Source organism: Mobula birostris, chromosome 2, assembly GCF_030028105.1.
Source record: "Mobula birostris isolate sMobBir1 chromosome 2, sMobBir1.hap1, whole genome shotgun sequence".
In the NCBI taxonomy this organism is placed as follows: Eukaryota; Metazoa; Chordata; class Chondrichthyes; order Myliobatiformes; family Myliobatidae; genus Mobula; species Mobula birostris.
In genome coordinates, this window is record NC_092371.1 from 86559865 (window position 1) to 86576851 (window position 16987).

Genomic DNA, 16987 nt, shown 5'->3' on the forward strand with positions numbered 1-16987 from the left:
TATCTTTAAGAGCTCTATCCATCTCTTTCTTGAAAGCATCCAGAGACTTGGCCTCCACAGCCTTCTGGGGCAGAGCATTCCATATATCCACCACTTCCTGGGTGAAAAAGTTTTTCTTCAACTCCGTTCTAAATGGCCTACCCCTTATTCTTAAACTGTGGCCTCTGGTTCTGGACTCACCCATCAGTGGGAACATGCTTCCTGCCTCCAGCGTGTCCAATCCCTTAGTAATCTTACATATTTCAATAAGATCCCCTCTCAGCCTTCTAAATTCCGGAGTATACAAGCCCAGTTGCTCCACTCTTTCGACATATGACAGTCCCACCATCCCGGGAATTAACCTTGTGCACTCCCTCAACAGCAAGAACGTCCTTCCTCAAATTTGGAGACCAAAACTGCACACAGTACTCCAGGTGTGGTCTCACCAGGGCCCTGTACAGCTGCAGAAGGACCTCTTTGCTCCTATACTCAACTCCCCTTGTTATGAAGGCCAGCATGTCATTAGCTTTCTTCACTGCCTGCTGTACTTGCATGCTTGCTTTCAGTGACTGACGTACAAGCACACCTAGATCTCGTTGTACTTTCCCTTTTCCTAACTTGACTCCATTTAGATAATAATCTGCCTTCCTGTTCTTACCACCAAAGTGGATAACGTCACATTTATCCACATTAAACTGCATCTGCCATGCATCTGCCCACTCACCCAGCCTGTCCAAGTCACCCTGCATTCTCATAACATCCTCCTCACATTTCACACTGCCACCCAGCTTTGCGTCATTGGCAAATTTGCTAATGTTACTTTTAATTCCCTCATCTAAATCATTAATATATATCGTAAACAGCTGCGGTCCCAGCACTGAACCCTGCGGTACCCCACTGGTCACTGCCTGCCATTCCGAAAGGGACCCATTAATCGCTACTCTTTGTTTTCTGTCAGCCAGCCAATTTTCAATCCATGTCAGTACTCTGCCCCCAATACCATGTGCCCTAATTTTGCCCACTAATCTCCTATGTGGGACTTTACCAAAGGCTTTCTGAAAGTCCAGGTACACTCCATCCTCTGGCTCTCCCTTGTCCATTTTCATAGTTACATTCTCAAAAAATTCCAGAAGATTAGTCAAGCACGATACCCCCTTCGTAAATCCATGCTGACTCGGACCGATCCTGTTACTGCTATCCAGATGTGTCGTAATTTCATCTTTTATAATTGACTCCAGCATCTTTTCCACCATCGATGTCAGGCTAACCGGTCTATAATTTCCTGTTTTCTCTCTTCCTCCCTTCTTGAAGAGAGGGACAACATTAGCCACCCTCCAATCCACAGGAACTGATCCTGAATCTATAGAACATTGGAAAATGATTACCAATGCATCCAGGATTTCTAAAGCCACCCCCTTAAGTACCCTGGGATGCAGACCATCAGGTCCCGGGGTCTTATCAGCCTTCAGACCCAACAGCCTATCCAACACCATTTCCTGCCTAATATAAATTTCCTTCAATTCATCCATTACACTAGGTCCTTTGGCCACTATTATAGCTAGGAGATTGTTTGTGTCTTCCCTAGTGAAGGCAGATCCAAAGTACCTGTTCAACTCGTCTGCCATTTCCTTGTTCCCTGTAATAAATTCACCCGCTTCTGTCTTCAAGGGCCCAATTTTGGTCTTAACTATTTTTTTCCTTTTCACATACCTAAAGAAGCTTTTAGTATCCTCCTTTATATTCTTGGCTAGTTTACCTCCGTACCTCATTTTTTCTCCGCGTATTGCCTTTTTAGTTACCTTCTGTTGCTCTTTAAAAATTTCCTAATCCTCCGGCTTCCCACTTGTCTTTTCTATGTTATACTTCTCTTTTATTTTTATGCTGTCCATTACTTCCCTTGTCAGCCACGGCCTCCCCTTACTCCCCTTAGGATCTTTCTTCCTCTTTGGAATGAACTGATCCTGCACCTTCTGCATTATTCCCAGAAACACTTGCCATTGCTGTTCCACTGTCATCCCTGCTGGGGTATTGTTCCATTGAACTTTGTGCAGCTCCTCCCTCATAGCCCCATAGTTCCCTTTGTTCAACTGTAATGCTGACACTTCTGATTTTCCCTTCTCCCTCTCAATTTGTAGATTAAAACTTATCATATTATGGTCACTACCTCCTAATGGCTCCTTTACCTCAAGGTCCCTGATCAAATCCGGTTCATTGCACAACACTAAATCTAGAATTGCCTTCTCGCTGGTAGGCTCCAGTACAAGCTGTTCTAAGAATCCATCTCGGAGAGACTCCACAAACTCCCTTTCTTGGGATCCAGTACCAACCTGATTCCTCCAGTTTACCTGCATGTTGAAATCCCCCAGAACAACTGTAGCATTACCTTTGCGATATGCCAATTTTAACTCTTGATTCAACTTACACCCTACATCCATACTACTGTTTGGGGGCCTGTAGATAACTCCCATTAGGGTCTTTCTACCCTTAGAATTTCTCAGTTCTATCCATACTGCCTCTACGTCTCCTGATTCCATGTCCCCCCTCGCAAGGGACTGAATATCATTCTTCACCAACAGAGCCACCTCACCTCCTCTGCCCACCTGTCTGTCCTTTCAATAGGACGTATATCCTTGAATATTCATTTCCCAGGCCCTGTCCACTTGAAGCCATGTCTCTGTTATTCCCACAACATCATACTTGCCAATTTCCAACTGAGCCTCAAGCTCATCTACTTTATTTCTTATACTCTGTGCATTCATATGTAATACTGTATGTCACCCTGAGATTCATTTTCTTGCAACCGTTCACAGGGAAATAAAGACATGCAAAAGAATTTATGAAAAACTCTGCAGAGACAATGACTGGCAAAGAACCAATGTGCAAAAGAAGACAGGTCCCAATGGTCGTAGTGAGAAGACAGCATGGCCTGGATGGTGGGATCCTTGATGTTGACCACTACTCTCTTGTGACAGTGCTCCATGTTGATGTGATCAATGATGGGGAGGGTTTTCCCTGTGAGGGACAGTTGTACAAAAAATGTGTCGTCTAAAGGGATTGGCTCCAATTTAAATGGTTTCTGGATCTGAATTCACTCCTGCACGGTGGTGTAAATGTTTCTGCTGAGTACTTAAGAGGAAATAACTGATGGAGTTTGCGAATATGGACAAATCAGTAAGCGCCACAGAAAGTGAGACTGTATTTCACACCGGCAGTTCTTTGCAGTGTTCTCAATGTGATTGGCGCATCCCAAATGGAAATGCGATTCCCGATGGGATCACTGATTCTACAATGGATGTTTCCTGTAAGTGAAGAGAATTCCATCACATTCCAGACTTCACAAACCAGAGAAAATCTGCAGATGCTAGAAATCCAAGCAACACACACAAAATGCTGGAGAAACTCAGCCTTCATCAGGCTCTCAGCCCAAAACACTGACTGTTCTCTTGTCCATGGATGCTGCCTGGCCTGCTGGGTTCCTCCAGCATTTTGTGTGTGTTGCACATTCCAGACTTGTAGTCTGCAGACAGTGAAAAGCCCTTGTGTTATCAAGAAACGTGTGGCACATGACAAGGAAACCAAGATTTGACTAACTCATGTCATTGCCATTGTATATTGATGTGGAGACCCTCGGGATATTGATTCAATGGTAATGCTGTTGGAAGTCAAGGATGGTTGATGAGATTCCTATGGTAAGTATTGGGGAATTTTACTCCTGTTTGAAATTCACCATCTATAAATCCTCACAGTGGAATAGACCTGTACTGACATCAAACAATACACTGTGGTGACTCCCTGAATGATTGGTAAGGGTCTCTCACATTTACCTTCATTCTGACACAAGTCATGAGGCCTCCAACCAGGACAGAACAACCCTTGGAAAATTAAGGGCTAAACCAGTTCCTCTTGCAGTGGGCAAGAGAGGGATCCATGGTTGTCCCTCTAAGTATGTCATTATGAATATTTTCTCATTTAGGGGGCAGATCGAATTGATCTCTACTACCTGAACAGCATTATATTCTTTCTTTGCTCCTTTCTGTTTTAGCTCAGTGCTGACTGACAAATTAGCCGGCAAAATTCTGCCCTAGGGAGCGAACTGTCATTGTGAGTAACTTCACAACCAAGTTTGGTTTTAGAGTAGTTTTACTTCCAACAGCAGCCAACTCACAGCCCTGAGGGGGGGAGGTTCAGGATGGGGTGATAATTATTCATTAGCTTGACTTCTGACTAATCTGTAGGAATGTCACACATTGGTAGACACAAGGATGCCAGTCTTTAACTCTCTTTCTGATATTGGGGTTTATGTACCACTTTGTCATCTTCTGAAGCCCAACACCCCTAATGGGACATTGGCTGCCAACAGCAGCTTGCTAAAGTCCTTTGTCCTGGGCTGAAGTTTGATCAGCCTTGGGGCTTCCTCGTTCACTGCACAACTTTATATGGTTTTTAGGCAAAGATTCTTCCCTCCCCAAGGATGAAGTCTTTGGAGCTTCTGCTGGTGTTTCTGTAGCTCTGGGCTTTTACAGTCCTCCTACTTTCAGAGTCAGGATCGAGACTGTCCATGGCAAGGTTTTATTTACCACATGGAAGATAAAATGGAGCTGCTTAGTACTGAGGGAGAGGTGCAATGTTTTGGAGCGCTCAGGGAGGAAAGCAGCATTCATTATCAAGGAATTCCACCTTCCAGGTTGTGCTGTCTTCTCCCTGCTGCCATCAGGAGCCTCAGGTCCCACACCACCAGGTCCAGGAACAGTTATTACCCCTCAGTCATCAGGTCCCACACCACCAGGTCCAGGAACAGTTATTACCCCTCAGTCATCAGGTCCCACACCACCAGGTCCAGGAACAGTTATTACCCCTCAGTCATCAGGTCCCACACCACCAGGTCCAGGTATAGTTATTACCCCTCAGTCATCAGGTCCCACACCACCAGGTCCAGGAACAGTTATTACCCCTCAGTCATCAGGTCCCACACCACCAGGTCCAGGAACAGTTATTACCCCTCAGTCATCAGGTCCCACACCACCAGGTCCAGGAACAGTTATTACCCCTCAGTCATCAGGTCCCACACCACCAGGTCCAGGAACAGTTATTACCCCTCAGTCATCAGGTCCCACACCACCAGGTCCAGGAACAGTTATTACCCCTCAGTCATCAGGTCCCACACCACCAGGTCCAGGAACAGTTATTACCCCTCAGTCATCAGGTCCCACACCACCAGGTCCAGGAACAGTTATTACCCCTCAGTCATCAGGTCCCACACCACCAGGTTCAGGAACAGTTATTACCCCTCAGTCATCAGGTCCCACACCACCAGGTCCAGGAACAGTTATTACCCCTCAGTCATCAGGTCCCACACCACCAGGTCCAGGAACAGTTATTACCCCTCAGTCATCAGGTCCCACACCACCAGGTCCAGGAACAGTTATTACCCCTCAGTCATCAGGTCCCACACCGCCAGGTCCAGGAACAGTTATTACCCCTCAGTCATCAGGTCCCACACCACCAGGTCCAGGTACAGTTATTACCCCTCAGTCATCAGGTCCCACACCACCAGGTCCAGGAACAGTTATTACCCCTCAGTCATCAGGTCCCACACCACCAGGTCCAGGAACAGTTATTACCCCTCAGTCATCAGGTCCCACACCACCAGGTCCAGGAACAGTTATTACCCCTCAGTCATCAGGTCCCACACCACCAGGTCCAGGTACAGTTATTACCCCTCAGTCATCAGGTCCCACACCACCAGGTCCAGGTACAGTTATTACCCCTCAGTCATCAGGTCCCACACCACCAGGTCCAGGAACAGTTATTACCCCTCAGTCATCAGGCTCTCGAACCAGAGGGGCTAACTTCACTCAACTTTACTCATCTTAACACTGACCTGTCCAGAACCTATGGACTCGCTTTCAACGACTGTTCATCTCATGTTCTCAATATTTATTACTTGTCTATCAATCCATCTATTTATTATTATCATTATTATTTCTCTTTATTCTCTCTTTTTGTATTTGCACAGTCTGTTGGCTTTTGGGTGTTTGTACTTCTTGTTGGGGTGGTTTTTCATTGATTGTATTATTTTTGTATCTATTGTGATAAAATTAATCTCCGGGTCGTATATGGTGATATATATGTACTTGGATAATAAATTTACTTTGAACTTTGATAAATTGACTTTAGGAAACTTTTTGAATGAGAGCCTCCCTTGTCCCAGAGACTCATTTAGACGATAGGATGGTAAACTGGAAAGTTGGTTTATTATTGTCACATGTACTGAGGTACAGTGACAAACTTTGTCTTGCACTCCATCTGTGTTTATTTCCTCCCATCAGTACACTGAGGTAGTACAAAGTAAATCAATAATAGAATGCAGAAGAAAGTGTTACAGTTACAGAGAAAGCACAGTGCAGGGAACCATTAAGGTGCAAGGCCACAACGAGGTTGATTGTGAGGTCAAGGGTCCATCTTAACGGGCTAGGGTATCAGTCGATAGTCTGATAGAAGCTGTCCTTGAGGCTGAGGGACGTGCTTTCTGGCTTTTGTATTTTCTGCCCAATGGGAGAGGGGAGAAGAGAGAATGTTCGGGTGGGTGAGTCTTTGATTGAGCTAGCTGTGTTCCTGAGGCAATGAGAAGCATAGACAGAGTGCCCGGTTTCCATGATGCGCTCAGCTGTGCTGACAATGCTCTGCAGTTTATAGCAGTCACGGACAGAGCAGTGGATGTATCAAGCGATGATGCATCTGATTTGAATACTTTCTATGGTCCAACAATAACAACTGGTGTGACTTCTTTAGCTTTCTGAGGAATTAGGGCACCGGGGAATTTTCTTGGTGTGGCATCTACATGGTTGGAACAGGACAGACCATTGATGATTTTCACTCCTGGGAACTAGAGAAAATTTACAGGGATGTTGCTGGGACTGGAGGACCTGAGTTATAAGGAAAGATTGAATAGGTTAGGTCTGTGTTGTTTAGAACGTAGAGGATTGAGAGGAGATTTGATAGAGGTGTACAAAATTATGACAGGTATGGAGAGGGTAAATGAAAGGAAGCTTTTTCCACTGAGGTTGAGTGGGATCACAACCAGAGGTCATGGCTTAGGGGTGAAAGGCAAAAGGTTTAAAGGAAACATGAGGGGAAGCTTCTTCATTCAGAGCACCGTTAGAGTGTGGAATGAGCTGCTGGCACAAGTGGTGCATGCAAGTTTGATTTCAATGTTCAAGAGAAATTTGGATAGCTACGTGGATGGTAGGGGTATGGAGGGTTACGGTCTGGGAGCAGGTCGATGAGAGCTTAAATGGTTTGGCACAGACTAGATGGGCCGAAGGGCCTGTTTCTGTGCTGTGCTTTTCTATGACTATGACTATCTTGAAGCTCTCAACCTCTTGACCCCAGTACTGTTATTGTAAACAGGAGTGCATGCACACGATGTCAATGTGCCATCTGATAATCTGTTCATTAAAAAGGCAGAATTACATCTCTGCCATATATCCCACAAACTCAGGGTGTGTCAGAATCATGTCACTTGAATCTGTCTACCTTGTAGCTTAATTCTTGTCACTGGAATGTTGATTTTTCTCTTTAGTTCTTGAAAAGGATGACAATGATTTCTTTGCGCTCGGATCTTTTCCTTTGTTCTTGTAATACTTGATAAAACAGCTGTAAGGGACAAATTTTAAAGATTTTAAAGATTGACTTTCTATCCAAGCATCGAAACATACAGTGAAATGCATAATTTACAAGGATTGCGCTGGGCAGCCCACCAATGTCGCCAGGCTTCCAACACCAGCATACCATACTTATAACTTCCTAACCCTGTCCGCACGTCTTTGGAAAGTGAGAGGAATCCTAGGCGGTCACGAGAAGGAAGTACAACCTCTTCATGTACAGTGTCTGGAACTAAGCACTGATCAGTGATCAGTGGTGTTGTAAAGTGCTAGCTGTTATGCTACCGTGTGTGAGAGTGAGATGAGGCTGAGGCTGTCTACAAGAAGGGTCAGAGCCATCTCTACTTCCTGGGGAGACTGAGGTCCTTTAACATCTGCCGGACGATGCTGAGGATGTTCTATGGGTCTGTGGTGGCCAGTGTGATCATGTTTGCTGTTGTGTGCTGGGGCAGCAGGCTGAGGGTAGCAGACACCAACAGAATCAACAAACTCATTCGTAAGGCCAGTGATGTTGTGGGGATGGAAGTGGACTCTCTGACGGTGGTGTCTGAAAAGAGGATGCTGTCCAAGTTGCATGCCATCTTGAACAATGTCTCCCATCCACTACATAATGGACTGGGTGGGCACAGGAGTACATTCAGCCAGAGACTCATTCCACCGAGATGCAACACAGAGCATCATAGGAAGTCATTCCTGCCTGTGGCCATCAAACTTTACAACTCCTCCCTTGGAGGGTCAGACACTCTGAGCCAATAGGCTGGTCCTGGACATTTCCTGGCATAATTTACACATTACTATTTAATTATTTATGGTTTTATTACTATTTAATTATTTATGGTGCAACTGTAACGAAAACCACTTTCCCTCTGGATCAATAAAGTATGACTATGACTATGACTAGGAGCTCAGAGTTCATTACCGTGCAGGGGCGAGGAAAAATTATGGGATGGTTTCAGTACAGGAGCAGGAAGACTGGATTCCATGGCTTCTTTAACCCTTTATTGATCTTTAATGTAAACACTTGCACAGTGGGGTGGAGATATGTTTTTACTAAAGGAGCTATAAGGCACTCCTTCCCTCTGCTAGCCTGCAGGTCACCCTTGGGCAAGGAGTTATAAGGAAAGATTGAACAGGTTAGGACTGTGTTCTTTAGAACGTAGAAGATTGAGAGGAGATTTGATAGAGGTATACAAAATTATAAGGGGTAAGGTGTAGCACCTGCTTAGCCCCCTGATCAGGGTCACATCAAACCATGGGAGCAGCTGGTAGACGTTCGTACGAGCAGCTGGTGCAGATCACAAGTCCTAGTTTTGCGACCACTGACACCAGGCAGATAATCTCTGAATAGTATTGATAATGGCTGGGCTCACCCATCTTGTAAAGACACTGCCTAGAAGAAGGCAATGGCAAACCTCTTCAGTAGAACAATTTGCGAAAAACAATCATGGTCGTGAAAAGACCATGATCGCCCACATCATACGATATGGCGCAATATGATGATGTCATACAACACGGTACATGATAATGATGAATGTAATCACTGTTCATTTATTTCTTTCAGTTTGCCATTTGATGCCCTCACTGTTCCACTCAGTCGTAAAATTCCTACTTCACTGTCCTGTCAAACACTCTCAGAGCAGGGGTGGTCTGTGTAGTGTACAGATGTGAGCTCCCTCTGCATTAGTAATCAAAGTAAATTTATTATCCAAGTATATATATGTCATATATACCACCCTGAGATTCATTGTCTTGTAAGCGTTCATCTTAAGTGTAAGGAAATGCAATAGTTTTAGAAAAACATTACAAATATATAAAGACTAACAAACAGCCAGAGTGCAAAGGAAGACAAATTGTGAAAATAAAGAATAAGTAAATAAACTGAGAACATGAGTTGTAGAGTCCCTGAAAGTGAGTCTGTAGGTTGAGGAATCAGTTCAGTGCTGAGGTGACTGAAGTTACCACGCTGTTTCAGGAGCTGGATGGTTGTAGAGTAACGACTGTTCCTGAACCTGGTGGTGTGGGACACTCCTCCTCTGCCTCAGGGAGTCCCAGTCTGGGGTTCACAGATCCCTCGGCTAATGATAGGGATCCATGGCATAAAAAGGGTTGGGAACCCCCACTCTACCTCTTGCCTGATGGTAGTAACAAGAAGAAACCAAGGCCTGGATAGTGGGGGTCCAATTAATGACCACTGTGTTAGCTGCTGGAGAGAGAAGCCTGGATTTAAGTCCGTATGCTAGAGGACTCAGCCACCTGTGCTACCAGATATACCACTTCATTCACCGATCGCCACAGAGCAGGCCACCCATCCAGACATAATGTACCAGGCCGCTGACTAAACTGAAATAGCAAGACTTGGCATACAAGAATGAAAAAAGACAGCCGTCACCTCAATCATTTGGTCCTGTGTAACGTGTGTCAGGTAGGAGGAGCTGCTTAGAGGCTTTTGTTTGGGAAGTGTGACACGAGGTTTCTGCAGCTCCCAAAACTTCCAAAGCACTTTACAGCAAGGGAGGTTTAATCCTTAGTGTGGGTACTGCAATGACACCAGAGAGAGGGAAATTAGCGTCCCCTCCACGGACCCTGTCTACACTTCCCACCGCCTCAGTAAAGCAGCCAACATAATCTAAGACCCCAGCACCCCGGGCATTCTCTCTTCTCTCCTCTCCCCTCGGGCAAAAGATACAAAAGCCCGAAGGCACTCACAACTAGGCTGAAGGACAATTTCAACCCCACTGTATTCAGACTCTTGTACGATAAGATGAACTCTTGACCTCATAATCTACTTTATTGTGGCTTTGCACCTTATTGTTGGCCTGCACTGCACTTTATTCAGCACTCTGTTATTGTTTTTACACCTCAATACACTGATATGATAATATGATCTGCTTGAACTGTATACAACACAATTTTTCATTGTACATATATCAATAATAAAATAATCTACCAATTTACCAATTTATTTTGTGCACAGCCAGTTTCCAAAGAAGCAACATCAAACAAACAGATTTAGTGATGTCTGGTGAGGTTAAACATTGGCCAGATAAGTTATAAAGTACTGTCAGGAAATGTAGGGGAGGCTTGACCCAAATGCAGACCAGGAGAGACAACTTAGCAGTGAGGGATCAGGTTAATAATAAACTTCAAAAAACAAGCAACGAGGGTCAACAAAACAAGAGAGAACATACTTAACATGACAAGGTAACTGAAGGCTAGCAGCATCTGGCTGAGGCTGGCTGGTTCAAGTAAGTGAACAAGGACTGTGGATGCAAGCTGGGTCTAAATATGCTGCAGTCGATGAGTTGGAAACGAGTGGCTCATAACTCCTGTGCAGGCCTGACAATGCAAGATTATAATGAGATAGGTTGTGAGGTTAAAAGTCCTGCTTATTGTGCAAGATGTCTCTTTGAGAGTCTGATAACTGGGATAAAAACGAAAAGCAAAAAAAAAAATTTGTAAATAAAAATAACTAGGTAAATAAGTAATGCTGAGAACATTTTTTAAAGGTTCACTTGCAGGTTGAATCAGTGGTGAGGAAGTCAAATGCAATGTCAGCATCCATTTCAAGAGGACTAGAATACAAAAGCAAGGATGTAATGCTGAGACTTTTGGTCAGACCACACTTGGAGTATTGTGAGCAGTTTTTGGCCTCTGTATAAGAAATGATGAGCTGAATTTGCAGAGGGTCTAGAGGAGGTTCATGAGAATGACCCTGAAAATTAAAGGGTTATCATATGAGGAACGTTTGATGGTTCTGCGCCTGAACTTACTGGTTTAGAAGAATGAGGGGTGTCTCATTAAAACCTATTGAATATTGAAAGGCCTAGATAGAGTGGATGAGGAGAGGATGTTTCCTCTAGTGGGCGAGTCTAGGACCAGAGGACCCACCCTCGGAGTAGAGGGATGTCCACTTAGAGCAGATCAGGAGTAATTTCTTTAGCCAGAGGGTGGTGAATCTATGAAATTTCATTACCACAGATAGCTGTGGAGGCCAAGTCATTGGGTATATATAAAGCGGAGGTTGATGGGTTCTTGATTAGTCAGGGTGTCAAAGATTACAGAGAATGGGGTTGAAAGGGATAATAAATCAGCCATAATGGAATGTCAGAGCAGACTTGATGGGTTGAATGGCCTAATTCTGCTCCTTATGGGCTTAATATGAGTTGTAGGTCTTGAAATTGAGTCCAGAGGCTGTGGAAGCAGTTTAGAGTTGAGTTGAGGAAGGCTCAGAAATTCAACACATCCCCGTCGACTCCTACCCATAAGACCATAAGACATAGGAGCAGAATTAGGATATTTGGCCCATCGAGTCTGCTCTGCCATTTAATCATGGCTGATCCTTTTTTTCTCCTCCTCAGCCCCATTTCCTGGCCTTCTCCCCATAACCTTTGATGCCATGTCCAATCAAGAACCTATCAATCTCCTCCTTAAATACACCCAAGGACCTGGCCTCCACAGCTGCACATCTCTGTTTTGAAAGGATGCCTCTATATCCTGAGGCTGTGCCCTCTTGTCCTAGACCCTCCCACCATGGGAAACATCCTTTCCACATCTACTCTGTCAAGTGCTTTCAACATTCAAAAGGTTTCAATGAGATCCCCTCTCATCCTTCTAAATTCTAGTGAGTATAGACCCAGAGCCATTAAGCATTCCTCATATGATAACCCTTTCATTCCTAGAATCATCCTTGTGAACCTCCTCTGGACCCTCTCCAATGTCAGCACATCTTTTCTAAGATGAAGAGCCCAAAACTGTTCACAATACTCAAGGTGAGGCCTCACCAGTGCCTTATAAAACCTCAGCATCACATCCCTGCTCTTGTATTCTAGGCCTCTTGAAATGGATGCTAACATTGCATTCGCCTTCCTCACCACTGACTCAGCCTGCATGTTAACTTTTAGAGTGTTCTGCACAAGAGACTCCCAAGTTCCTTTGCATCTCAGATTTTTGGATTTTCTCCCCATTTAGAAAATATTCTGCACATTTATTTCTACAACCAAACTGCATAACCATGCATTTTCCAACGTTATATTTCATTTGCCACTTCCTTGCCCATTCTCCTAACCTGTCTAAGTCCTTCTGCATCCTACCTGTTTCCTCAACATAACCTGCTCCTCCACCAGTCTTCGTATCATCTGCAAACTTGGCAACAAAGCCATCTATTTCATCATCTAAATCATTTATATACAGCATAAAAAGAAGTGGTCCCAACACCGACCCCTGCGGAACACCACTGATTACCAGCAGCCAACCAGACAAGGATCCTTTTACTCCCACTCACTGACTTCTTCCAATCAGTCAATGCTCTAACCATGTTTGTAACTTTCCTGTAATACCATGGGCTCTTAACTTGGTAAGCAGCCTCATGTGTGGCACCTTGTCAAAGGCCTTCTGAAAGTTCAAGTATACAACATCCACTGCATCCCCCTTTATCTATCCTACTTGTAATCTTCTCAAAGAATTCCAACAAGTTTGTCAGGCAGGATTTTCCCTTAAGGACACCATGCAGACTCTGTCCTATCTTATCCTGTGTCACCAAGTACTCCATAACCTCATCCTTACCAATTGACTCCAACGTCTTCCCAACCACTGGGGTCAGGCTAACTGGTCTATAATTTCCTTTCTGCTGCCTTCCTCCTTTCTTAAAGAGTGGAGTGACATTTACAGTATTCCAGTCCTCAGCACCATGTCAGAGTCCAAAGATCTTTCAAAGATCATTTCTAATGCCACCACAATTTCTAACACTCTCTCTTTCAGAACCCTAGGGTGTAGTTCATCTGGTCTGGGAGACTTATGTACTTCTAGGTCTTTCAGCTTTTTGAGCACCTTCTCCCTTGTATTAGTAACTGCACCCACTTCTCTTCCCTCACACTCTTCAACATCTGGCACACTGCTAGTGTCTTCCATAGTGAAGGCTGATGCAAAATACTCATTTTGTTCACCTGCTATCTCCTTGTCCCCATTATTATTTCTCTTGCCTCATTTTCTAGCAGTCCTATATCGACTCTCATCTCTTTTTTAATTTTTACATACTTGAAAAAGCTTTTCCTATCCACTTTTATATTGTTTGCTAGCTTGCTTTCATATTTTATCTTTTAATTGCTCTCTGTAGGTTTTTAAAACCCTATCTTCCCACTAATTTTTGTTTTGTTTTATGCACTCTCTTTTCTTTGACTTCCCTTGTCTGCCATGGTTGTACTATTTTGCCATTTGAGTATTTCTTCACTTTTGGAATACACTGTCCTGCACCTTCCTCATTTTTCCCAGAAACGCACACCATTGTTGCTCTGCTGACATCCCTGCCAGCAGCTCCTTCCAATTTACTTTGGCCAACTCCTCTCTCATACCACTGTAATTTCCCTTACTCCACTGAAATACTGCTACATCAGACTTTACTTTCTCTGTATCAAATTCCAAGTTGAACTCAATCATATTGTGATCACTGGTTCCTAAGGGTTCTTAATCGCCTCCGGTTCACTACATAACACCCAGTCCAGTATAGCTGATCCTCTAGTAGGCTCAATGACAAACTGCTCTAAAAAGCCATCTTGCAGGCATTCAACAAACTCACTCTCTTGAGATCTATTACCAACCTAATTTTCCCGATCGACCTGCATGTTAAAATCTGCCATGACTATCCATGCCTCTCATAGTTTTAAGAACCTCTATCAGGTCTCCTCTCGGCTTCCAATGCTCTAATGAGGAGAACCCAATTCTGTCCACCCTTTCCTTCTAGCTCAACATTCCGGAAAGTGGGTTTTTGTTGTGGGGTACCAGCCCAGGTGATGCGGCTTCTGCTGTTTGGGGTCAATTATGGGTGTTGTGTCCCAGGTGTCTATGTGATATGCAAGCCAGGGCAGTACGATACGGAGAGGAAGCTATTGCCCATGAAGCAGGCCCCCTCACTCCATGCAGCTGATGAATCAAAAGGAATGTCAGAGACTGATACACTTTGGCACCAGCAGAGTTGCAGGAGTTGCCAGACATGATTCAACTCAGTGTAGGACTGTCTAAGCAACTCCATCTCCAGGTTTTCTCTGGAGGTTTACTCCTGAGGCCTTCCCCATGAGTGGGTACAGCTGCAAGGCAGCGGAGGCTTGAGATCACAGTTTTGAGCGGAGGTTTGAGATCAAAGTTTTCCTTCTCATAGATGAGCTGCCAACCACGGCTGATGAGCCCCATCTTCCCAAAGTGACTGGTTTTAAGATGCCAGTAACCTGCCTTTGACCCTTCTCTTGTCAGTAGAAATGGTTCTGCCGGTCTTAGTAATTAAACCACATGTGAAGGCCAGGAGCTGGGCTTGGTTGTCAAGGGCTATTTGAGACACATGCTATTGGGAGCATTTAATAGGTAGTGGGAGCTTGTCCCCATTACCAGCCCCAGCTATAACACCTTAAGGACCCCCAGGCCAAGTAGTAATGAACTTATCAGCACAGAGAAGGTTTCCTTCTCACGCTTTTGAAAATTATCCTCCTGATGTTTGCTGCGATTTCCACTTAACCCTGTTTCAGTGCCACATTTTCAACGCCTTGTGTAATTTATCTACAGATTAGTCTGTTTCCTTGCTGGGTCACCAAAAGCCCATTCTGCCTGTTCAGACTCTGAGCCTTGGCTGGACAGATCCAGAACCTCTTCATCCAGAAAATACCTTCAAATAAAAGGCAAAGCAAACAGGGGCAAAGAAATACCTGCAGGCCGGCATGTGAAACCTCATTAGTTGAAGAGAGATGTGAAGTAGGTTGGTGGAGATGCCGCGGTGCCTGCGTCGCGGGAGGGGCTGCTGCCAGATTCTGGGTCAATGATCTCTCGGGAGTCACTGAAGGACATCTTCATTTCTCAATGTCAAACACACAGAAAGGCGCACTGGCCCAATCACTAGGCACAGACACACTGATTCACAGGGAGAAACTCAACCATATTTATGTTTCTTCTCATTTTTGCTCACACATGCACACACTCACAAACACACACATGCACACAGGCACAGACACACATACACACTTACACTCACACACACTCACACAGACACACTCACATACATACACACACACTCACACATGCATACAAACACACACACACTCACACACACTTATACACTCACACACACACATACACACACACTCACACAGGCACAGACACACATACACACTTACACTCATACACACACAGACACACTCACACACATACACATACACACACACTCACACATGCATACAAACACACACACACACTTACACTCACACACACATATACACTCACACATACACATACACACACACTCACACAGGCACAGACACAAATACACACACTCACACAGACACACTCACACACTCACACAGACACACTCACACACACACATACACATACACACACACTCACACATGCATACAAGCACACACATACACACAGGCACACTCACACTCACACATATACACTCACTGTCACACACATATACTCACACACACATGCACACACACACACTCGCTTGCTCGCACTCTACCACATGCACAGCCACAATGGGTCACTCTCACACACACACTCACTCACACATGCACAGGTACACATACACACATGCATACTCACACAGACACTCACACACACATATAAACTCACTCACACACATCTGCTCACTCACACTCTATCACATGCACAGACACACACACACTCAGACACACTCACTCACGTACACACATGCTCTCACATGCACACACGGATACAGATGTGCACACACAAACACATGCATGCTCTCACACACAGATAGACACACACACAATTGCATACTCACACATACACAGACACACATGCACACACACATACACACATACCCACAGACACACACATACATACATACATAGCCACACAGACACACACACACTCATATACAAGGATTTATACATATTCACACACACACAGTCTCTCTCAAACACAGACAGGCACAGACACATACACACATATTCACATATGCACACTCTCTCACACACACACACTCGCTGTCACACACACACACACACTCACAGACACATATGCACACTCACATACACAGGTATAGACATAGATAAACACACACACATACACAGATACACACACACACTCTCACACACACATACCTGCACACTCTCTCACACACACATGTATAGGCATAGATAAACATACACAGACCCACATGTACACACATTCACTTACACACACTCTGTCACACACGCACACTCACACATACAAACAAACACAGGTGTAGGCACACACACACACACACACACACAGTCACAAAAACACACAAATACACACTCACACTCACATACATACATACACTCACGCATACTCACAGACACAGACAGACATGCATA